Here is a 25,676-nt window from a genome sequence, read left to right on the forward strand (position 1 = left end):
GCAGGAATCTCAGGCTCTTATTTTAATGCTTCTTTTGTCTCTCGCTTTCTGAAAGATGTATGATCTTTCAGATTAAAACTGTCTGTATTTGTGTGTTTAAAATAATCATCAATACTGATTGTTTACACTGGATTAATGTAAATTGCATAGGATTATCTGCGCCTTCTGCACTAATGTAGGAGTTGTTACTGCCTCAGTCTAACAGATGTCAGAATTTATTAAGTTCTACATTCTGCTATGTTGTAAGGTATTTGTGACATGGTGCAAAAATGCTTTGTACATTACTTTTTTGAGAGGTAAAGCAGCTGAAATTTCTTGTAGTAACTTCCCTCCATGGAAGAATTATGGAGAACATTTCTGTAGTTGGTGTGTAGTCCCTCAAAATGGAAAGCAACTTTCTGTAAAACAAAGCTTTTGTTTCCTTTGTATACCACTGCTATTGGGTGGACTTTTCAGGTATTGTCACTGCTTAGCTGGTCTCCTGTGGTGGGCTTTCTGTATGTATACTGCCCTGAAAAATTATGTGTAGGAGCCAAGAGAGTAGAAATTCTTTATTATAGGAAGGCACACGTGAAGCTTGTACTTGTTGAGGGATCCTGCAGTTGTGAAGAGTTGTGAAGCAAGTTTCATTCAAGCTGTATATATACTCTGCAAAGAAAACTATTTGTATCCAGAACTGTTCTAAGCATTAGTATTAGAATGTTTTTTTGAAAAGCAACCACACCTGGCCTGTAGATAGTTCTCTATTAAAAAATCTCTCACATGTGGTACTATTGTATTAAATATGAATGTATTAGTTTGTGATTTTTTTTTTTCTGGACAGGGAGAGAGGATTGTTTGTTTTGCTCTGTCCTCTATGTAAATAGGTAAGATAAAGTCTCCTTGAAGTCTCCCAGTTTGCTATTTCCTTCTAATTAAATAAATGATTTCAGTGTTCTGGAATGTTTGATATCTGTACAAAAACTCTCTGTATATCAGGCTGTATTTTATGTGGTTTCTTGCTAAAATAAGTAAATACGTGATCTCATCTCTTAATCAGCCAACTGTGCCACTGATGACCCGCTACTTAGCGGGTAATGCTGCTCCCGGGGAAGCTCAGCCAGTCCCCAGGGATGGCTGTGGCATGCTGCTGTAGGCAGTTCTTCGGGTCTAGAGCCAAATACCTTTTCCCCTTGGTTTCACTTCCACTTTCATTTCCTTTGGGACTTTCATTTCCTGTGGAAGTTTAACCTTTCCTTAGATTGCTTTAGCATTTGAATGGTCTACTATGGTGTGATGTTTGGTTGCAGCAGGACCAAGAAGTGTTTTCATTTGTTTCAATCTCCACTTTATATTTTTCTTTAATATGTCATGTGTTTGTATAAGTGTGCTTTTCTTTATACTGTTATCAGAGCTGCAACAACAATGACATTTCTGTAGGTGGCATTTTTCTAAGGCACTTGTCATAACTTTTTTACTTGGTTTATGCAATAGCAACAACATACTTTAGACTGTTGAGAATCTTTGGGGAACATAACTGAGAACTGTCAGCTTATATGCATTTGAAAAGGAGCTTAATGAACTGGAAAGCTTTTGTATTCCTTTTTTTATATATAACAAATTAATTATCTGTGGGGAAGTTTGGAATAATTCTAAAAGCATAGGCTTCTAAAACTGGTAGTAGCCTCCATTTTTAACTGCCTTTAAGAAAAAATAAAATATGATAATCAACAGGATTATCTTCGTTCTGTCTTATGAAAACATCTGTCCTATTAAAACAGTTTTGGCTCTATCCTACAGTGATGACTAGAAGAGGAAATGAAAAAAATGCATTTGTTGTTTTAAAAAGAAAGATATCTCTGGCTTGTTTCTTTATTTACAAATAGTGTATATATCTATCCATACCAGTATGAACTTATTTTTTTTTTTTTGAAAAAGCATTTGAATCATGTTATTTAAGTAGCATGTCTATTATAACTCCACCACCAGTGTTAACAATCTTTTTTTTTTCTTAATTGTATTAACATTTTGACACTGGAACACACTGCCCATGGAGATGGCTGAGTCACCGTCTGTGGAGGCATTCAAGAAATGCTTAGATGTTGTACTAAGGGACATTGTTTAGAGGGGAAATATTTGTGAGAGGTGAACAGATGGACTGGATGATCTTGGAGGTCTTTTCTAGAATTGGTGATTCTATGATTCTGTTTTCTTTCCTTGATTTTTCTCATTAACTAGTTCATTTATGATCTGTCTTTGGTTTATTGTCTCCTGTTGCAATTGTATCCCTTGGGTTGGCAAGATAATAACACAAACCTTTTCGCCTGTATAGTTTCTTATGATCAGATGAAGCCTATTTAAAGTTGATAAATTTAAACATAAGCTGTTATTTCATATAGTTATTCAAAATAGTGCTTCTGTATATTCCATGAGAAGGATATTAGTTAACTATTTCCTCTGTGAATTAATTTGAAATGTCTTGATTATTAATTATGCAATCTGGTTGGTGTGTTGAAATATTTTTTTTCCTGTATTTAATGGTATTGTCTGAAGACTTAAGAGCTAAGTGTAAGTATGTTGTGTAACCACTGCAAGCAGTAGGTAATGTGTTGAGGTATATTGAGGTAATGTGTTGGCGAGTATATATATTTTTTTTACTGTATCCTATAATTGAACTTAAAGGGGAATTCTCTCTTCCTTTACTGTTTACGTACAAGTTCTTCAAAGTGCAGATGTAATTTGGAAAGTTATATTATTGTGATTTTTTTATACATTTGCTTGGTTATGATTTCTTCTCTCAAAATTAATTAATCCTTTCACATACATAGAGCTGCTGAATTTGTTGTGGTAGTGCAATAAAAAGTCCTGAAAACTTCCTGTAGCATACCTCATTGAGTGATTTTCAGGAAAAATGTTACTGTCTACCAACATGTTACTGAATCATCAGTGACTTCTCACAGTTTATGCCCTTTATCCACAAGAGATGATCATTCTTCACAGTGAAAGGTCTAATAGCTGTGTTTAGTTTGCTGTGGTGAGAACCACAGGCTTGCCTGTAGAAATAATTACTAGTGACAGCACCACTGGTACAGATGCAGTGATTTTAGTTTTATTCCATAAGAAACTGTTCTCTGAGGAGCTTAACATGAAAATTAGCTTGAATATAAATACAGATGCTAGTGAAGAATTTGCTTATCTTCAAATTCAGTGTATAGAGAAGCAGCGTTCACTGATTCCTAATTAGCACTCTGGTGTGGAAGTTTAGCTGCAACCTTTGCAATTCTACCATATTCACATTCAAGATGCACACACACACACACACACACACACACACACACACACACACACACATACATATATACATACATACATACATACATACATACATATATACACACACACACACATATATACATACATACATATATATACACACATACATATATATATATACATACATATATATATATATATATATATATTAAATGTAGGCCTGAATTTTTGCTTGTGGGGAAAGAGTCTGGTAGGAAGTGATGTTCTATGATGTGTGTATGTTTCTTTGTGAGAAGTGAATGGAGACTGTTGAGATCAAAGTCTGTCAGCAGGAGTAGTTAATGTGAAGTATGTGGAAATGCATGGTAAAGAAGGTTCCATATTGATTTTTTTAGGTTCTGTTTATGTATCTATTTTCTGAGAAAGACTTACTGCTTACATCTTTAGAATATAGTGTTCTAGACATGTGTCATCTTCCCACAACTGTACAGTGTGCTTGTATATATGTGACAAAAATAAGACAAATGAAATAATAAGCATTCTGTAGTTATTTATTGTATTCCAATTTTTTAACAGTATAAAAGGTCTCTTTTTTTTGAATGTGACACTATAAGTATTGAATTAATTTCCAAAGGAATGTCTGCTTTTCATTTTTAAGATGGTACTGTATTTAATGCATTGTACACATGTGAAAGTGATTATGAAAATGAGGTGATGTGATCTGAGCTTCTCTGCCACTTTGCTGTGCAGCCTAACTTGTGTTAAAGACCATATTATTCATCACTTCTGCTAATAAGGTCAGTTTGTTGTTAAGCACAATAATTACCTCATTTTTCTTAAGGAAGACTTTGGTTTTAATACATGCAGAAATTACATTCTCAATAGTGGAAGTTACCCTGAGAGCTCCACTGTTGATTATTTTTGCTGCCTTTATATTTTTTTTATCTTGTAAAAATGATTCATTTGAAAGCATTTTGCTCTCTTAATTGGAAAGATCCATATCTTCATTCCCCTTATCAGTGGAGAAGAGCTTTGGTTCTTATGAGTTGCTTTCCAAATACTTGAAAGATGTGTTTAAGGTGCAAAATGGAAAGTAGCTGGCAAAACCAGTATAAACTGTCATCTCTTCTGTTTTAGGCAGTAGAAGGATCATTGCTGTTTACCTTCTCTCTTTTTGTATGTATTTGATGCTCTTGCATGACTGGTCCCTCACCTTCTTGCTGCTGCTGACTCTGTGGTGTAAGTGTGGCTTGATAATCCCTGGAGAGGAATCCTGGTGACTTCTTACAGTGACACTGCGGTGACATAGAAGTGACCTGAACTATTGACTGTCCCTCAGTTTTACTGTTAACTAATTGAGATAATTGGAAAAGTTTATTAGTTAACATTGCTAGTTACAAATTAACTTGTTCAAATACAGTGTGTGAGGGTCTTCAGTTGGAAAGCTTGAAGGACTTGTGAGAATTGAGTTCTTAGCCTGAGACAGCAGCTGGTTGGGCTGCCGGAAAGCAATTTATTTTAACCTTTGAGCTTTCTGCTTTAAATTCTATTGTAAGAATAGGTTTTCATAGCTTCTTTGATATAAGTGAGAAGACATGAAGTCTTCTTTGTAAGGATTTGATTTAGCTGAGCTGTAACCATAGTTTTATAATTAATAGGCAAGTAATTAAAAATAGTAGAGAAATAAATGGATTTTGAAGATCAATTGTTTGCTTTTCCAAGGCTTCAGAAAAGTAGAGGAACAACAGCATTTTAGTTTGGAAAATAGTGCGCCTCATTGCTTTGTTGGATAAACTGTGCATGGAGGTAGTAGGTAAAGCTTTAAAATCACTAGAAGGTTTGCCAGAAGATTTTTTTCCCCCTAAAATATAGTGTAAAGAAAGCATTACATTAAATCCACATTTCATGGGCATATTATGAAAGGAAACTACTTATCAGTTCACATCTTATGCAAGTAGGTAGTATGCATATGCTTTATCCTATTTTTCTCCCAGTAATCTTTTCTCCAGATCTTTGAATAAGGGACGTAAATTTACAATTCTATTTTTATGCGGAAACAAAAAAAGAACATGCATTTATTTATTGAGTTATTTTGCCTTAAATAGTATTATAAAATACATAACAGTGGTCGTGCTTACTGATTTAATTACCAGTAGATGTAAGAGATACAATTTACTACAGAAAGAAGTAAAATCTCAAAGATGAATCAGTTGTGTAGTTTCCAAGCAAGTAATACAGGACACATTTCAGAAACATAAGAAATGGTTTAATTTCATTAACTGTGGTCTAATATGTTGTGCATCCCACTCTTGGTAAACCACAATGGCATTTACTGGCTATTGCTTCAAAGCACTACTGTTTTTCATCCTTTTTCATTGGCCAAATGTGTCATAAGAGCATTAACTAAAGTCTGGAAAACAGTTCTCATGGATTTTGCTTTAATGATAAATCTAATGTATAGTGCACTTGCTGATATAATCAAGTGAATGGAATTTCCAAAATCTTGACTTAATGTCTTTTAAGTATGAAGCAATAATGTTTTTATGAAGTAGCTTTTAAATGGCATTTGTTGAAGTGGAGAGCAGCTGGATTAGAAGGGTCTGTTTCTAACTGCAATCAGCAATGATCATAGTATCATATTACAATCACCCTATAAAATAGCTTGTATTTTAAGAAAAATGGGGAAAAAAGTGGGGGTAGGAATGGAGAGAAGTAAGCATGGTCAATGTGATGCCCAGGGGGATCTGGAATAGGTTACTGTTTGATAGTGTTGCTTCAGCTGCTTGGGTAACAGTGTAGATATCAATATAAGGAGTTCTTTATCAATTTAGGTTTTATCAGGTTTTAAAAATAATGTGGAGATGCTGTCAGTATGCATTTCTGAAGCATTTTATGATGTTGAGGTTTAATTGTAATGTTTACCACATTAAGATTTAAGTAAAACAAAGACCATAATCAAAGAATACTTGACATTTCTTTCCTACCCTTCTCTGTACTGCTTATTCTTATTCTTACTATTTCTGCATTTGTATTGTGTAAGAGGAGTACATAGATATCCTATCTTGCTTTTGTCCCTTTTTCAGTTTGCAAGCTCTTCCAGCAGGGGCAGTTTATTTTTTTCTTATACAACATTGGATATAGTAGCAGTTGTATATTTTGAAATGTAAAGGTGCTAGCTGAAACTCCAACATCAATTTAGAAAAACACTGCATGCTTCCAGTAATCGTGTATGGGTTCTCTTCAATATTTTGTCTCAGTGGGTTAACTTAACCTGTTTTTTATTTTTTCAGCAATAACTTATAGTTCCTGTATTAGGCAAGATATATATACTTATATATCTATATAATTTCTTTTTTCCACTAAGTTATCAAGCTATGCTGATTTTACATGCAGGAATGCCTAAAGTATTAGGACTTAATGAATAATTAAAAAAAAATTGGGGGCATGAAATGCTCCTATTTAGCACTGCTCCTGTTCATCAATATTCTTGAGTCGTCATCTTGATTTATTTGTGCTGAAATGCAGTTCCACAAGATACGGGAAAGGGCTAAGGGAAACTATTCATGATTGTGATTACATTGCAAAGGGTTGTCTCAGAGAGTTTGGGCCAGACTCAGGTCTATACCTACAACAAGGATGAGCCACGCTGTGTATTTAGACAGTTCAGGGAAATACATGCTGATATTCTGCTTTCTTCATTAGGACTTTCCCTTTGAGGGCTGTACTATAACAGCAGTATATAGGGCTTTCTTCCTAGTATTTTGTGTCCTTTTTGGGCACCCCCTCCCCTTAAGTGCTATGCATTTGTTGTATAAAAAAGCTTTCAGTAGGATGTGCAGAACTTCCAGGAGTGATTGAGACTGCATGTTGACAGGGCATATGAAACTGTACTTTTGAAAGTCTGAATTTAAGTGACTTGACTAAAGTAGGTCTGATACATAGCATGGCAACCGTTGGCACGCAGAATCACAGGGTTGGAAGGGACCTCAAGGATCATGAATCTCCACAGGCAGGGCCATCAACCTCCACATTTAATACTAGAGCAGGCTGCCCAGGGCCCCATCCAGTCTGGTCTTGAACACCTCCAGGGACGGGGCATCCACAGCCTCTCTGGGCAGCCTGTTCCAGCACCTCACTACTCTCTCTGTAAAGAACTTCCCCCTGACATCCAACCTAAATCTCCCCTCCCTCAACTTAATACCATTTCCCCTTGTCCTGCAGTCAATCAACCCTTTCAAAGAGTTGATTCCCCTCCTGTTTGTAGGCTTCCTTTAGGTACTGAAAGGCTGCAATGAGGTCACCCCACAGCCTTCTTTTCTCCAGACTGAACAAGCCCAGCTCCCTCAACCTGTCTTTGTAGGGGAGGTGCTCCAGTCCCCAGTCATCTTTGTGACCCTCCTCTGGACCCTCTCCAGCAGCTCCCTGTCCTTCTTGTACTGGGGGCTCCAGACCTGGACACAGTACTCCAGATGGGGTCTCACAAGGGCAGAGGAAATGAGGGGGACATTCACCTCCCTGTCCCTGCTGGCCACCCCTCTTCTGATGGAGCCCAGGATCTCATTTGTTTTCCGAGCTGCAAGGGCACACTGCTGGCTCATGTTAAGTTTTTCATCTATCAAGACCCCAGTTCCTTCCCTGCAGGGCAGCTCTCAAGGACTGCTCCTTCCAGTCTGTATGGATGCCTGGGATTCCTCCGGCCCAAGTGCAAAACCTTGCAATTTGCCATGTTGAACCTCATTAGGTTCACCAGGGCCTACCTTTCTAGCCTCTCGAGGTCCCTCTGAATGGCCCTCGAGAATCCCTTCCTTCTACCATGTCAACTGCACCACTCAGCTTGGTGTCATCAGCAAACTTGCTGAGGGTGCACTCGATTCTGTCATCGATGTCATTGATAAAGATGTTAAAGAGCACCGGTCCCACACAGACCCCTGAGGGATGCCGCTCGTTACTGGCCTCCACCTGGACATAGAGCCATTGATGACCACACTCTGCCTGGCACATGCATTCAATCTAGAATTTTGTCTTGTGGCAGCAAGGTTAAGAATTTTGTGTACAAGATTTCTTTATGCAATATGAACATTACAGTTGTTCTATATGAATTTTCACAGTGATTAATTTGTGTAATAATAACATTATTACAAAACTGGAATCCTATCTTACCTAATGAATCAATGTCCCTTTAAGACTGCAGATTTCTCTAGAGAAGTTCATGCAATGTAATTGAATGCTTTTCTTGAGTTCAAACAGGAAATACCTGCCAACACCAGGTTTTGGGTTTTTGTTTTTTTTTTCCCCCCATATCTAGTATTCTACACATTTGTTTTCTCTTACATGAAAACTCAAATTCAACTATCTGCCCACCTTATCCTGCTGGTTTTTAGTGTCTTTGTCTTAATCCAATCCTGCCCAAGAGTGTTTCATTGCCCTCTGGAGTAAATCAAAGCAAGAAATGTAGCAGAATAAAGTTTCTGACTGGGAGATTTGTATAATCTGTTGTGTGCACCAGGGAAAAAGCAGTCCCATTTATTCTGTCTCCTCCCTCAGATTTCTATTTTTTGTGGTCCATTGTGAAGTATTGATTAACATTTATGACCTTTCATCACTTAAACTTTTTAAATGCTTTTTTAAAGTTTTGCAGAAAATTCAGATTTTTGCCAAAGGAGCTGCTATTTGGAAAAGCGTAGGTTAAATTTACAGGTATTTTATTATTTTGCTCTAAAATTTCATGATCATTTAAAATTGTTATTTCAAGAAACATATTTTAGTTTTTCTTCTGAAGTAGGGTCTATGGATTTACCATATTTTAATAAGATAAGCCATTTTTTCTTTGATTGTGACTGGTTCATCAGTAGTATAATATCAAGATTTAATGGCATAACTTTGCTATCAAGCCATCACTCAGTTCTACTTTGTTCCATTGCTCAGGCTCTGCCTTCCGCTTACCAGAAAAGAGCAATTAGTCATTTCTGTGTTTTTTTTACAGACTGTAGATTCAAGAGGCATGTTGTATCTCTGAAATTGTATTTTTTCAGTTTTGATTCTAAGGGATAGATATGTTTGCATAAAAGGAATGATTAACTTTGTCATTGCTGTTTTTCCTGTTCTTTAAATGATTATTTTTGTTTTGAAGTGCCTTTTCATTTTTAGCATATGTTTAAGTAATTCTCATCCTGAATATAGCTGAGTATTGCTCATCTCTTTCCATCTCTGGTGCCTTTTCAGCATTTACTGCAACCTGCTGAGCTTAAAAGAACAGCTACCTTTATACCCCATGAAGAAATCACTACATGATTTTCATTACCCATCAGTGATTCTAGCGATCATATTTTGATACCACAGCATTACTGTCACCCTTATGTATGTTACTGAGCCAACAACAGCAGTATTCCTGGTGGATGGTCTTGAAATGTCATTAGGTCAAGTTTAGGAAAGTGGCCTCTGGGGACCTCTTGCTCTTCCTTCTTGAAATCTTGCAGTTACCATAATGAGAAGGGGCAGTTGGGTATGAATTAATTGTCTTAATTTGATTTATTTTATTCTTGCTTTTGACATATGAAAAGTTTCTTAAACAAAAGTTGCATCGTATTAGGTTTACTGCTCTTTCTGCTTCGTTAAAATGTTTTTAACATCTGTGACCACCATGAAATTGTATGAATGCTGGTGTCTTGCAGACATTTCTGAGAAAAAATTAGGTTTATTTGTTTACATTAAAATTGTGATTTAAAGAAACAAGCAAGCTAATTACAGAAAACCGTTCTGCACTTTTATCGAGTGCTTTTACATTTTCATCTGTGAACTGAGCAATTAGAATGAAATACATAGAAAAATGCTCTGTAGTTATAGTAAATGTGACAAAGGATAATATATAACTGGTAAGAAGTTTTATGATATACTAACTATAATTGATTCCAGTGATTTGTCTGTTAAAGCCAATGCAAATAATTGTAACATCTGTCAGAACCAACCACTAGCATGAAAACCTTTTAACATTTTGCACTTAATAAACTATTTTATACATAAACTACCTTATTGTTTATATTAAAAACTAAAAAATATTCAGTCTGTTCCAGCCATTCTAACAAAAACTTTAATAAGTAGTCATTGCATAAAAATGACACAATCCAGCAGTTATTTGGTAAGGCCAGCATAATCATAAATTTACCATCCATGCTTTTCCAAAAATACTAACCCATATTGTTCTCCCTGGACCTGTTGCAGGGATGACTAATCCAGCTGCTGAGGTCTCCCTTTATGTGTTTGATGGAACACTTGGCTTGCTAGGCTACAGCTGTGTGTTTATGTGCGCTGCACACCTGCAGAGGCCTGACAAATAGCTGTAGTATGCAGAGTATACAAAATTACCCTGGCAGTGCTGCAAATAAGGAAGTTTCTGTTTTGAAGTCCATATGTGTGTGAGCTTGAGATGCCAGCTGGGGTATTTATGTTGCATTGCACAGATGTAAAACTGCCAACTGATTTTATACCAAATAAAGGCTAATCTTCTTATACATACTTGGTGTCAGAGTTATGAAGTGGTACGTAAGAATGTTCTCACGACTTAGGTCTTTTAAAATAAAAGCTGACACTAGAAATGCTTGAACTTGCAATATGCATAGAGGTTAAAGATAAAAATGTACTGTATTTATTTAGATATCTGCTGTACCAGAGTATCTTAAGGGTTTTATTTTTAGTGATGTATAGTTATTAACTGCACATAATCAGGACTTGATTTATTGTATGCCTATACACCGTACTATATATCCTTTTTTTTTTTTTTCAGGAGGTCACTTCAGCTCTGCATTGAATCTGGTTTATGAGTTCTGAAATGTGAAAGCCCAATTTATATAGCTACTTAACTTGAAAGCTTTGCTTTCCTATTTTCAAATGTGCTTAATTTATAACACAGTGACAATTTTTCAGCAAATACAATAAGGATTTTGAAAATTGTTATTGTTGTTAGTTGACTTTGTTCATGAGGTATAATTTTGAGGAATTATTTTCCTTCAAATACTTAGGAAATGCAAACAGCAGAACTAATTTCACTTGCAAAAACAAATGTAGCACATGTATATGTCATGATTGTTGAAACGGTTTTAGTTTGATCTTGGATTTGTAGTTTTGGGCTCTTCAGACACTTGTAGATGCACAGATTTCTGCTTAGGCCTATTCTACCACAGTATCTACTTGGAACATATTTATGCTAAATGTTTAAGAGCAAATATAATGGAGCAAAGTTAAAGCATATCACTATAGAATGTGTCTCCAGGGACTTAGGAATTTCTTTTTGCATATTGCTATATACACCTCAGAATTGGCTAAGCATCACACATAATTAAACCAAAAGCTTCATGCATTTGCACATGCACACTCACACCCTAAGATAAGTTTTTTGTCTCCCTGAGCTTAAAATTAATATTTGCAAATATACCCAAAGTTCAAATGTTATCCAGACTAACAAAGATCAGAAATAAAATGACTTGACTGCTTAATATGAAGCAGATGTTTCAGGTGTTACAGCTAGTTTAAATGTTGGAGGAGTTGAGATGTACCCCATAATATTGCAAGGGTGTGTCTTGTTGGCTAAGGGAAAATAAGCATAAAGTTGTAACTGCTGAGGACTCATCCACACCATAAGTGAGGGCTGAGAAGTAATTCAGAGCGCCCAACCTGAGTGAAAACCAGGCTTCAAAAGAAGTCACTTCTGCTAGATGAGTATAGGAAATCTTAATTGTTGTTATATCCTCTAGTTAGGAAGTATATTTAAGACCAAAAGAACACAATCCTGTTGGTTGTGAGGAAATATGTTGCAAAGATGGTGTAGTTATTTTGTGTCAGGGCCAGCTCTCTTGTAGGATATCACTTCAAACAGACTGCCGCCACTGCAGGTTGCAAACACACAATTGAAGGCTTCTAGTTCTCAGCTTATGCACAGATGTCTTTCAATAAGTTTAGCCAGTAATTTCTTCAAATTGCTCACTTTATCAGCAGCACATGTCATCAATCCTCAGTGGTTGCTCAAGTCAAACTACGGAATCCTTAGCTTACAGACACAGCTGCAAACAGGTGAACAGGCAGAAAGTAATTTGTGCAGCTTGGTGGCTGTCAGACAAAAGACAGACAATCTGTGTTTAAAACAGATTGCAGGCCTTGCATGAGCCAGACAAAAGGGATTTCTACAACTGCAAATAATTCCAAGGTTAACATATTTTCCTTTCTGCCATTAGGTGATTTGTTAAAATTGGAAACAATGAGCATTATAAATCTACACAGAAACTAGAGATAAGATGAAAGAGAAAAAGAGATTGCTAAATAAGTTTACATCCTTCTGTTGAAAAGCATGCAACTGGCATTCTTAGAGGCCTCACTTATCTTTGTAAACTAAGCAAAGCCGTAATACCCATATAGACATTCAGTATGTATTTGAAATTATGTTAAAGACAACTAATTGGCAACAGTGTTGTTTAAAAAAAAAAAAAAAAAGGCTGGGGAAAGCAAGTTTGGAGTAAAGTTCCTCTGTTTTAAAAAGCTGACTTTTTTTCCAGTGGTAAAAAAAAAAAAAAAAAATCATAAGCTTCTCAGTTGCCTTATTTTTCAGTTATTTGTTTTTGCTTTTGTTGTGTAAAAAATTCAAACTAGATTTTGGATCTCATTCTAAGATACTGTGAAGATTTATCAGGATTTCATTTTATGTCCTCTATTTCCCTTGATATTATAATACAGTGTAGATGTATTAAGTTTTATTCTACAAAGTATTTCAGAATTAAAATGTCTTACAAATAAGCTAACTGTAGTGCTAACTTAATTACAGTAAGTTAGAAAACATGCAAGTCCCAAATCACAGATATTACTTCTTCATATGCTTGGATATAGAATAGCTAATCCTTCTACTTCTCATGGGCTATGTAAACTTGCTTTGACCCCAAAACTTCTTCAGCAGTGTTCCATGAGGTACTAATCAAGCTAATGTAATATAGTCCTTCTTCCTGTTTAGATCAGTGAGTAAGTACTTACGTGCAATAATATTGACGGGTAATTCTATGCTTGGTTTAAGTTGTTCTGGCAAATTTATTTTCCACGTTGTTTAAAACTTACCACCATAGAGGTAGGTGGATGGCAGAAGATGCAAAGAGTGACTGTCTGCTTTGAACCAACGTCTGGTTTTTTGAAAATATGATTCTGTGCACAGAGAATAAATCAGTCTCCTAAGCACACTCTTTGAAATGACTTGAAATCAATGTGTTTTCGATGTGTAATACAGCAATACTTAACTACAGTAAATTCAAGAGTACAATTGTATGATTCCAGTTAATCTTACATCGAGTATTTAAACGTAAATTATTTAAATTATTTTCTCAGAGTTCACTGTTGGTTTCAAACGAAAGAACAGCTGATTGAAAAAAAAAAATACTGTCTCCTTTTTTTTCATGGTCATGCCCATATTATCTACTTGAGTCTAATATTATTGTTCTCATAATTGAAGAACAACATTTGTAGGCCATTGCAAGCTTGTGCTTTTATCAAAAGGAGGTACTAAGCAATTCTGCAGGTGAAAGTTAGCTGAGGTTGCAGTGAAGAATTCCTTAAATTTCTCAACTACAAAGAGTATGTCACAGCACGTGCTTGAATATTCTGTACTGTGAAAATGGTCTCTTTTAATGCTTTATGTTGACTAAGAGCTAACTCCAAGATTAAATTGCATCCTTAAAATATATCCTATTACAGACTTTCCTTGAGTTTGGATTTTTCAAAGTATATGTCTGAATAGGCAGCAAGATTTTTAACTTCTCATAAATTAATAACACTAGTGGAGATTTTCTGTTCTTTGGACAGGGAAGTTCGTGCATGGAGTTCTTTCTGTAATACTGACAGAATGCCATTTGTTGGTTGTGCAGGGTGTATGCCACAGACTGTAGCCTGACGTTGTTACAGTGTTAGCATGCATGTGTTTCATGCATTTGCTGTGAAGGTGAGATCATCTTTAAAGGATGGTTTTAATTTGTGTTGCTGAATCAAGTGGATACTGTATTTAAGGAAGGGAAAAAAGTGTACTCATGCAGGTTGCTGTCTGCAGTCCAAATTGCTGATCAGAGAGTCTTTATACACATCGGTAATGTGCTGTGCAATATAAGCTGAAATATATTCCACAAGGGAGGAAAACGGAATAGGTTACATACGCTGTTCCTAAGTGCAATGAATATAAAACTCCATTACTCACTTTAAGCAGGTGCTTTTTATATGAGGCTTTAAAGAAATATAAAACTGCTGGTGAAATGATTGGTTTGTACAGACACGACTTAACTTCCAGTACTTTGACCAGATAAAGAGGCTAAAAATATTTCTACAAACATTTCTTTAATGATTTCAAGGATTAAAGGTTAATATCCTCCTGGTGTAAGAAACTGCCATTCCAGACACTAAATGTACTGTTTCTTTTTAAGTCCTCAATAGTGTATAGAATATTTAAAAGAAAATATAAACACTTCTGCTAAACGTAGAGCATTGTGTTTTTCTGAGTATTTATCCTGTATGAATAATACGTATTTAAATTGCTGGGAGGACCATGGTGTTGTCATGAAGAAATGCAACGAAATACGGGAAACTTGAATAAGAAGGATGTTCTACTTACGAACAAAACTCCACTTTAAATAAAGTGGAAAACTACATGTAAAAGGGCAGTCTTGTGTCTTTTTGTTCTTTAAAGTAGCACACACACTGTCTAAGAAGAATGGGGATGCTGCTGTAGTTAGTAACAATTTCAGTATTTTTGCATGTATTCTGCATCTTGTTTTACTTTCTTATCCTGTCTGAATTACTTTCTTCCTGACTTTTTCTACTCTTTCTACAGTCAGTGTCCCCAGGAGATGTTGCCCATCTTTTAACCATGCCAGCTTTCCTCCTCAGCCACATTTATCTAACTGAAACACATCCCTTTTATTTCTTCCTGTACCCTCAGCAACCCAAGAAATCAAACAGTCGTTAGATGCCAGATATAACAATTTTTTTGATACCATCACTAAATACTTATATTCATTTGAATTTTTAGAAACTTATGTTCTTTCTTTTTTTGAAAAATTACTGTATTCATCCTCAGGATGCTAAATGTTTTTTGTCTTTCTACTGCTCCATAACTGTTCTGTGCAGTATGCAATTATCTCAGATGGAGCTTGGGGCAGATTTCAGATGTTAAATATTCTGTCTGACAAAGAACGGGTGACCAGATATCATGTTTGATTAGTGGTAATCTCACAGCTATGTGTAGGTTGAGGTGGGATTTAGCATTTCTTGTCTCCTGCGTAGTGGGTATGTTACGTAGCACTTGGAGGGTCAGACCTGCTCTGGTGAATGAGGCTTGTAGAGGACAAGGAAGTGCAAACTCACAGGAAATCAGGCTTTCTGGGTTTTGTAGTTACCAAATAGCTTATTTAAAGATATGTGTATTAGAGAAATGAGCTCTACAGTTAAAATGAAAGCTGAAGAGACCTGACATGATCTGTGGTTCTTCTAAGACACTGTTCTTTCACTCTTAAATATTGTCCTTGAAAACCATAGATGTAATTTTTTTTTTAGTCAAAAGGTCCATTGTAACTAGAGAATAAAATGCAGACTTTGTTCCAGTGCCAAAAATAAATGGCAACTTAGATTTAATGTATTTGAAGATAAGGCATTTGAACTGGTACTGCATTCATAACTGAACATATCTTAATGCAAAATTCATTCAATGCAATTCAGATTTTGTATGATCAAATCAGCGTGTTAACGACAGTGTGCATTTCATGCAAACGTGTAGATGTTTTGTTGGGCTTGACAAAAGATAGAATAAAACTATCCTTTTGGGAAGGAATAGAAGATACATACGACCAGAATGGAAGCAATTAATGGTGAATGCTTCCAACCAAAGGATGTGTCACCAGGGATGGAAACTGAGTTCTCTATCTATCAAACTGCCTTTATTGTCTTTGGGATCTTCAAGTACTTTGTGATGAAAGTTCCTCAAGTTCTTATTGCATCCTGGTGGCATTTTAGTCATTGACATTGGAACAGGTCACCTAGAGAGGTTCTGGAGTCTACTTCTATGGAAATATTCAAGACCCATCCGGATGCCTACTTGTGTGACCTATTGCAGAGTACCTGCTTTAATAGAGGGATGATCTCTTGAGGTCTCTTACAACCCTTGTGATTGTGTGTGTGATTTCAGCATTTGTTTACTGACTGTATGTAAATTTGAGTGCCGATAGAACACGCTTTTTGAGAGGTTAGATATTCAGATTCTGAATAGTTTTTCTGTTTTCTTAGCAGAAAAAATGTTATTTTAATGTGGTTAAATTGTGCTTCTACTGTTTGTGTCATATGATGCATTGATCTCTGCAATTCAGCTGTTGAATCCTGCAGAAAGGAAAACAACCATCTTCTTTTTGAACCTCTTCTTACAATAGCAGAAACAGTGCTACTAAAACCACATTAATCTTGTGTCCTGCCCAATGTTATGTTGCCAAATGTAAAATCTTAGCTTCAATTAGATATGCTTATAATTGTCAATGCCTGAATTGTATGAATGTTAGGAATAAGTAGGTTAAGGAGATATTTACCCAAAATAAATCTTTTCACAGCAGGACTTTAGAGTTGCTTCCCATAGCATATATTTAAATTTAGTGATCTCCATTATTAATTGAAGTTTACAAATCTGTTTAGAAAATAGAGAAGTCTTAATTAGCTTACAGATGTCTTGAGGAAAATCGTTAGTTACACAGGTTTTGGTATTGGTCTCTAAGCTGAAAGCCGTTGTATGACTGTGGGCTTGTCTCTGAGACTTGTCTGTGAAAACACTGAGTAGATGGTTTTTATGTTGTGTGCACATGCATGTGGTCTGTGCAGCTTATGTTCATATGAAAAGAATAGTAGATTTTTTCCTTGATAAATATTTTGCTTAAGAATGTGATCTCTTGCTTGCTTGGGCCCGTGTCTAGGTTATCTGGTAAGAGAAATACTTGGCAGATATCTAATGTCTCTGTTTCTGTCTCTTTCTGATGTGGAACTATGGGACAAGCAGTTCACACAGTAGAAAAGGTGTCCTGATCATCATACATAAGAAGTGAGACAAGTCTATCAACTCCTTTTGTTGTTGTCCTGTTAAGTCTAAGGAGAGAGTGGAGAAAAGAGAAATTTCTAATAGTGGTATGTATACTGCAAACTAGTTGACACCTGTCGTAGATGAATATTATGACAATGTAAATAATTAAGATAATCAGAATCAGAATAGCACTAATAATTCTAAGTTAAGCGGAACCAGTGCTAAATAGATCTGCACATTGACACTTGCTTAGAATGAGCTGCTTTAATTGCTGTGTTTTGAAGAGAGAAAATAGTTTTATGAGTGCCTACATTAGGGCTGTAAAACGTAATGAGGAGATCATGGTGACAAATTAAAAAAATAGAATTGTGAGTATTGCCATTTGGGAAACTTCATCACAAATTATCGTTATACTACAGAAGATAATTAGAAAGTATTAATAACGTGACTTCTGCATTTTAGAAAATCTGTTTTTGCAATTTAAAACAAGAACAGAAGAAACTTTACACTCAGTGTTTTCTGGTATTCTGCGTGAGGAAGCACAGTTACAAACAGCGTTTAAAATCCCATGCTGCTGCTGTCTTGCTGCATTGATGACCCTGGAAGCCCGTAGTCCCACAGTGCCCTGAGTGTGACAAGCAACACTTACATTAACTGGAGCTCATATTTGTGGCATCTGTTGAGTTCCTGGTAGAACCGAGATGACTTTTCTGAGGAATTTGATGCTAAAAGCAATTTCTAGTTCGGATCAGTGCAGATTTGTGAAGTCCTCAGAAAGGGGGACTGTTTAAGCAGAGACTGAAGAGAAGTGAGTGTCTTCTGTTAAGGAAATGAGATTTCTTGTATGTTTTCATTATTTACTGGTTTTTCTGTGTTAGTCATGTAAAACTGTATATGATTCTGTGGAAATAATTGGATTTTTTTTGTTTCCAGAAAGATCCTAGGCCTAAAATTGAATTTAATTCAGTTAATAATTGCTTGCTTTTATTCATAGATTGGTCTTTTTTTTTACTGAGTTTGAAATCAACGTGACATGTGACGCCATTTTATTGTATCATATTGCCAAACCGTGGTTTGATACTTAATGCTTTAAATATTGAATTTTTTCCTTCTGAGGCCGTAACTTAAATATGGAGAGAATTCATTTGGAGCTGCTTCTGGAAGTTTTAGTCATGCCTAATTCATTTCCTTTTTCATATTTTTCAGTTCTCTCCTTTACTGCCTTTCTAAAGAATTATTGTATATCAAGGATTTGGCAGCATACAGACTTTTGTCATAAAAATCAATAATGCACCTATTCTGCTGGTTTCCTTCCTTTTCTGTTGATCAATTCAGATTTTCTCTCTTGGTTTCCCTTTGATCACTGCAAATTCCTCTTATTACAAATGGATTGGTAAAAGACCTCACAGCCCACAAAGCCAGCTGTACCCTGAGCTGCATTAAAAGAGCTGTGGTCAGCAAGACAAGAGAGGTGATCTTGTTCCTTTATTCTGCAGTGTGAGACCTCATCTGGAGTACTGTGTCCAGATGTAGAGTCCTTGGTACAGAAGAGATGTGGACCCGTTACAGTGCATGCAGAGGAGGGCCACAAAAATGATCCGAGGGGTGGAACATCTCTACCACGAGGACAGGCTGAGAGAACTGGGCCTATTTAGCCTGGAGAGGGCTCCAGGGAGACCTGAGAGTGGCTTGTCAATATCTAAAGGAGGAGGGGAGGCTCTTCTTATAGAAGGAAGGGGCAGACTCTTAGAGTCTGCTGTGATAGGACAAGAGGAAATTGCTTCAAACTAAAGGAGGGGAGATTTAGATTGGATATAAGAAAGAGATTTTATACGCTAAGGGTGATGAGGCTCTGGAACAGCTTGCCCAGAGAGGTGGTCGATGTCCCATCCCTGGATACATTTAAGGTCAGGCTGGAAGGGCTCTGAGCAACCTGATCTAGTTGTAAGTGTTCCTGTGAATTGCAGAGGAGTTGAACTAGATGACCTTTAAAGGTCCCTTCCAACTCTAACAATTCTGTTATTCTAAGACATATAGGCTGCTGATAAAATAACTCATTTGTAAACTCTTTCTAATGGGTCTTAAGTTATTGCTCAGCATTGATAAATTTGTCAACATAAATCCTGGGCTGATCTATAAAGGAGTTGCGACTGTGACCTATCCTTTTGTTCACTCCCACTTGCACACAATGTCATTTACTTAGCACGTGTCGATTTGGGGAAGTGAGGAACAAATCTTTTACCAAAAAAACAATTTTCCAAGGGGAAAATCTTTTGTTTGTTGTATCCTGTGTTTCATATTCAAATTTGTCTAAAGCTTATTTGATCACAAATGTCAATATTATTACATACTGTGAAGGAAACATGATTTTTATTTCAAGTAGTTTTACAGTGGGGAAGATGTTCTTTGGAAGCAGCGTTAGGTTGATCTTTCTGTCTTCATTTTGTTTATCATGATCCTGATGAAAATAAATGAGCTAAGGAAAATGTGAGGTGTACTGAGAAAGAAACTGTTCTGTGTGTTTTTTGACTACGTAGAGTAGAAAAGTCAAGTAAATAATGGTGATACTTTCTAAAGTGTGATTCCAGAAGAGTAAGTACAGCACAAATTCCACTTGCCTGGTTATTTTTAAACCTTGAATATAAGCCTTTCTCATGCTTCATTTTCAGTAACTGCAGAAGTTGAAATTTGGAAAGTGTTGCTTGCTTGCTTGCAGTGGGTGATTTGGTTCACCTTTTTCCACTTTGAGTTCATGCTTCACATCTTTGCTGAAAGAAAAAATCTTCTTTAATGTTTATTCACATACCAGATTTGAGCTTGTAGTTCAATGGAACATTTCTTATCTACGAGTGTTAACATCTTCCTGCTGAAGTGATTGTCTGAGAAGACAGAGCTGCCCGAGAGTTTACAGATGTTCTGAAATAGGTGTTTAAGGAACATTTTAGCTGCGTGTATGACCATAGAGACCTTGATTTTAAAATGATGTCATTATGGAAGAGAAAAGGGAGGGTATTCACGAAGAATTGAATATATAGGGTTATAAACTACAGATGGGCGGAGGCATAAATAGTAAACAGGACTGCTTCTCTATAGGATGGTTTGCCAATTTGATGAGTTGGGTGAAGCACGGTTCATCCCTTCCAAAAAATTTGGAGATGGAGGAAAATGTGGTGTTTCCCATATTAAACCTATTCACTATAAATGGTTCACTGAAATATCTAATTTATCTCTGCTTTGAAAAAGAAACTTGAAACTTGGCAAGGGGTGTCACCTTATGGTCATGTAGTTTTTTGTCTTTATGATAAAATTCTAGGTAGCCATCGTAAGTCCCATATCTCTTACTTTACCCTTTACACAGGGTTTTAATGTTTCAGCAAGTAGGTTTTCCATGTATCTTTCAGTCCAGAGCTGTGAAATTAATTTTTTGTTTCAACTTTTCTTTGATTACTGCAGTGTATTGTGCTGTGGTTATCAGGTATTAAGAATGAGAGCAGAATCATAATGCCATTTTATGTCAAAAGAATGCATAAAAGGCAAGGCATGTCTGCACTGCATTTTTCCAATAGTTTTTGATGCCCTTTTCAAATAATCCTCTGTGGAAGTATTCATCCTCTAATAGGTCTTCCAAAAACAAACATCTTCACCATATGCATTAAAATACAGTTGTCAATCATGTAATATTAATTATGAGTACATATTGAGAGTTTGTGTATTCCTTCAGAGAATCACAGAATCGTAGGGGTTGAAAGAGACCTCCAGAGATCATCGAGTCCAACCCCCCTGCCAAAGCAGGTTCCTTACACCAGGTCGCACAAGTAGGTGTCCAGGCAGGTCTTGAATATCTCCAGAGAAGGAGGCTCCACAACCTCCCTGGGCAGCCTGTTCCAGTGCTCCGTCACCCTCACCGTGAAGAAGTTCTTGCGCACATTTGTGCAGAACTTCCTATGCTGCAGTTTCTGGCCGTTTCCCCTCGTCCTGTCTCCACACACTGCTGAAAACAGTCCGGCCTTGCCCCTCTGCCCCCACACCTTAGATATTTATAGACCTGGATCAGGTCCCCTCTCAGTCTTCTTTTTCCTAGGCTAAACAGACCCAGTTCACTTAGCCTTTCTTTACAGGTGAGATGCTCCAGGCTCTTCACCATCTTTGTGGCCATCCGCTGGACTCCTTCCAAGAGATCCCTGTCTTTTTTGTACTGGGGAGCCCAGAACTGGACGCGGTACTCCAGATGAGGCCTTACCAGGGCAGAGTAGAGGGGGAGGATCACCTCCCTCGACCTGCTGGACACACTCTTTTTAATGGCTCCCCAGAATGCCATTGGCCTTTTTGGCCACAAGGGCACACTGTTGGCTCATGGCCAACTTGTCGTCCACCAGGACACCCAGGTCCCTCTCTGCAGAGCTCCTCTCCAGCAGGTCGTCCCCCAACTTGTACTAGTGCATGCAATTATTCCTCCCCAGATGCAAGACTCTACACTTGCTTTTATTAAACCTCATCTGGTTTCTTACTGCCCAGCTCTCCAGCCTATCCAGGTCTCGCTGAATGGCAGCACAGCCTTCAGGTGTGTCAGCCAATCCTCCCAACTTCGTATCATCAGCAAACTTGCTGAGGGTGGTCACTATCCCCTCATCAGGATCATTGATGAAGATGTTGAACAAGACCGGACCCAGCACAGACCCCTGAGGAACACCGCTAGTTACAGGTTTCCAACTGGACTCTGCACTGCCAACAACAACCCTCTGTGCTCTGCCAGTCAGCCAGTTCTCAACCCACCTCACTGTCCATTCATCTATCCCACACTTCCTCAGCTTTGTTATAAGGATGTCATGGGAGACAGTATCAAATGCCTTGCTGAAATCAAGGTAGACTACATCCACTGCTCTCCCAAAATCCACCCAGCCAGTGACAATATCGTGGAAGGCCACCAGGTTGGTCAAGCACAACTGTCCCCTGGTGAACCCATGCTGACTACTCCTGATAACCTCCTTTTCTCCCAGTTGTCTGGAGATGGTATCCAGCACAAGCTGTTCCATCACCTTTCCAGGGACAGAGGTGAGGCTGACAGGCCTATAATTAGCTGGATCTTCCTTCTTGCCCTTTTTGAAGACCGGAGTGACGTTGGCTATCCTCCAGTCTTCAGGCATCTCCCCCGTTCTCCAAGACCTCTCAAAGATGACAGAGAGTGGTTCAGCAATGACCTCCACCAGCTCCCTCAGCACCCGTGGATGCATCCCATTGGGTCCCATGGATTTATGAACATTGGTGTTGCCTAGGTGCTCTTGAACCGCCTCTTCCCTGACTAAAGGGAAGTCTCCCATTCCCCAGACCCTCTCACTAACCTCCAGGGTCTGGGATACCCGAGGGAGAGTTTTTTCACTGAAGACAGAAGCAAAGAAGGCATTCAGTATCTCTGCCTTCTCAGCATCCCCCGTTACCAGAACACCCCCCTCACTTAGTAGGGGAGCCACATTCTCCTTAGTCTTCCTTTTACTGTTAACATACTTATAAAAGCCTTTTTTATTCCTTTATCAACTTTGCCAGATTCAATTCCAGGTGGGCTTTAGCTTTCCTTATCGCATCCCTGCAGGCCCTGGCAACATTTCTATATTCTTCCCAAGTGGTCAGACCCTTTTTCCACATTTCATGGACCTTCTTCTTCTCTTTGAGTTTGTGCATGAGCTCCTTGCTCATCCACACAGGTCTCCTGCCACCCTTTCCTGATTTCTTGCGCACAGGGACACACTGATCCTGAGCTTGGAAGAAGAGCTGTTTAAATGCCAACCAGCTCTCACAGGCCCCCTTGCCTTCTAACACCCGAGCCCACGGGATAGCTCCAAGTAAGTCCTGGAAGAGATCGAAGTTGGCTCTCCTAAAGTTCAGGATAGCGATCCTACTTTTTGCTTTGCTTCTTCCACTCAAGGTCTTGAACTCCACCATCTTGTGATCACTACAGTCCAAGCTGTTGCCGACCTTTACTTCCTTGACAAGCCCTTCCTTATTAGTGAAAATAAGGTCCAGCAACATCCCACCCCTCATTGGTTCCTCCACCACTTGCATCAGAAAGTTGTCTTCAACACGTTGCAGGAACCGTCTGGACCGCACGTGCCTGGCCATGTTGCTTATCCATCAAATATCTAGATAATTGAAGTCCCCCGTAAGCGCCAGCACCTGGGATCGTGACGCTACTTCCAGTTGCTTATGGAAGGCCTCATCAACCTCCTTCTCCTGATCAGGGGCCTGTAGTACATACCCACAGCAGTGTCAGCCATACTAGCCTGCCCCTTGATTCTCACTCACAAGCTCTCCACTGCAACACCACTGTACCCCAGGTGGAGTTCAATACGTTCTAGCTGCTCTCTCACATAAAGAGCAATTCCACCACCCCGCCTCGCAAGCTGATCTTTCCTAAAAAGCACATAGCCCTCCATGACAACATTCCAGTCATGCGAGCTGTCCCACCACTTCTCCATGATCGCAATGAGATCGTAGCCGTGTGACCGCACACAGAACTCCAACTCTTCCTGTTTATTTCCCATACTTCAAGGCCAAGTTATTCAGCCTTTTTAATGTCCTTCCAGCTACTGGTTGGGTGCAAATGCTCTGGCCACTTTGAGCTGTGCTTTGCTGACTGTTGTGCGTATACTGGTGGTTTGAGTTACAGGGCAACTATACCCACATTTTCATGAAAATCACAGAGGATAAGTGTATCTGCTTACCCTGCTTTATCTTGCTAAAATTCAGTGAGTCCAGAAGTTATTTTGTGAGGGAACAGGAGAGAGCAAAGACAAATCGTTGCAGTCACATGCAACTTGTTTCCTTGTTATCAGATGTGATACTAAAACTGAAATGCCTTAACACCTATGTCAAGAAGTGGACTTAACGATGGAAAATTCTAAGTATTACTTAGCGAATTACTTACTATATTTTCCATAGGGAAGCGAGAGAAATGTATGAGGCATTACAGCTTGTGCTTTGAGCCATAAAAGTGCTGCTGGGAGGTGGATATAGCAACATTGTTATGCTTCAGGCATAATTTTGGATGCTATTAACTATTTTATCATCTGTTTTGGCATAGGGGAAAAAAAAACAGAAAACAAATCCTTGATTTTTGCAACACAGTGGACTGTGTTTGCAGAAGTGTAGAAGTACAAGACGAAGAGCCAAGATAAGGAAATGCCTAGAGAAACCCTATCTGCTTTTGGCAAATTTATGCATCATTTCTGATATAAAACCATAGGTGAAAGGGGATTTTCAGCTTTAAAAGAGTCTCGCCCCAGGCAGGGTTGTGTATGAGGATGATGCTAACACCAGTAGCTGATCCTGTAGACTAGAAGCCAAGGAGGTCTTGTAGTGCCAGACATGCAGACAGGTTGCAGAGTGAGCATTCCCTGAGCCTGAGGCCTTCCTGAATCCCGACTCAGGAGAAGACTGGATGTGCCTTAACCCCAGCAATCAGGTTAAAATGTGATAAGACAGTATGTGTAGAATGTAGAACCCATTTCCTGGGTTTGCTTCATGCTATGTGTCCCTTTCTATGCTGTTTTTCTTCCTACTGTGCTTTTTATTCAAAAACTATTCTTGTATCTTTCCCGGGCAAGAAGTCTGTTTACCAAATGATTTTGTGTGGATTACCAAATGCTTTTTAATGCTTAGGAACTGAAATAGGCACAGTGAACAAAGCCCAGTTACCAGATTGTGAAATTTCTCTTTCCTATCAATTAGAGAAATAACCATTTTTCCTCACTAGGAAAGGTTGGAATCAGTCTTTAGAGACTCCTTGAGAGATTGTGCAAAAAATTAATTCTTTAGAGAATATATTAAGTTTATTTAATATGCGTAACTATCTTGAAGCACAAATCAAAATGCTTTTTCATTTTTTATATCTGCTATTCCATAATACTTTTCTTGCATAATTATAGATTTTGGAACAAATTCTACGTTACGTATGTAAGGAAATGGTTCCATAATTATACTAATGCTTGCATAATTAAGAAAGTGCTTGCCAACTTACTGACAAATTCAGAGTCACTGTTGCGTCGAGGGGGAAAAAACTTTAAAAATGGTAACTTCTGTTAGTTTTTCCTTTCATGCTACTTACAGGTGCTGAAATGGTTTCTTTCTCATTTGTGACTGAATTTATGTGCTTGTTCTCCAATAGGTAGCTGTGCACAGCACCGGAGGGCTGGCTGCCCCTGCCCATGCTGCGAGGCTCTGTGGGCTGCATGGCCCTACCCTATGCAGCCTCTGGAGCCACAGCTCAGGCCGGTGGCTCAGGAATGCCAGTGCCCCGTGTTGTTCTGAGCACTGCGTGCTTTGCTGGGTGCACAAATGGGGTTGAAAAAAGACCACCAAAACT

General features: G+C 38.0%; 1 protein-coding gene across 6 annotated transcripts in view; it reads left to right on the forward strand.

Moving 5' to 3' along the window:
- The window catches only part of VPS13B (vacuolar protein sorting 13 homolog B), a 411,892-nt gene that overhangs the window by 105,302 nt on the left and 280,914 nt on the right, over positions 1 to 25,676 (forward strand). The window lies entirely within an intron of this gene.

This window comes from Meleagris gallopavo, chromosome 3 (genome assembly GCF_905368555.1).
Source record: "Meleagris gallopavo chromosome 3, MGAL_WU_HG_1.1, whole genome shotgun sequence".
NCBI lineage: Eukaryota > Metazoa > Chordata > Aves > Galliformes > Phasianidae > Meleagris > Meleagris gallopavo.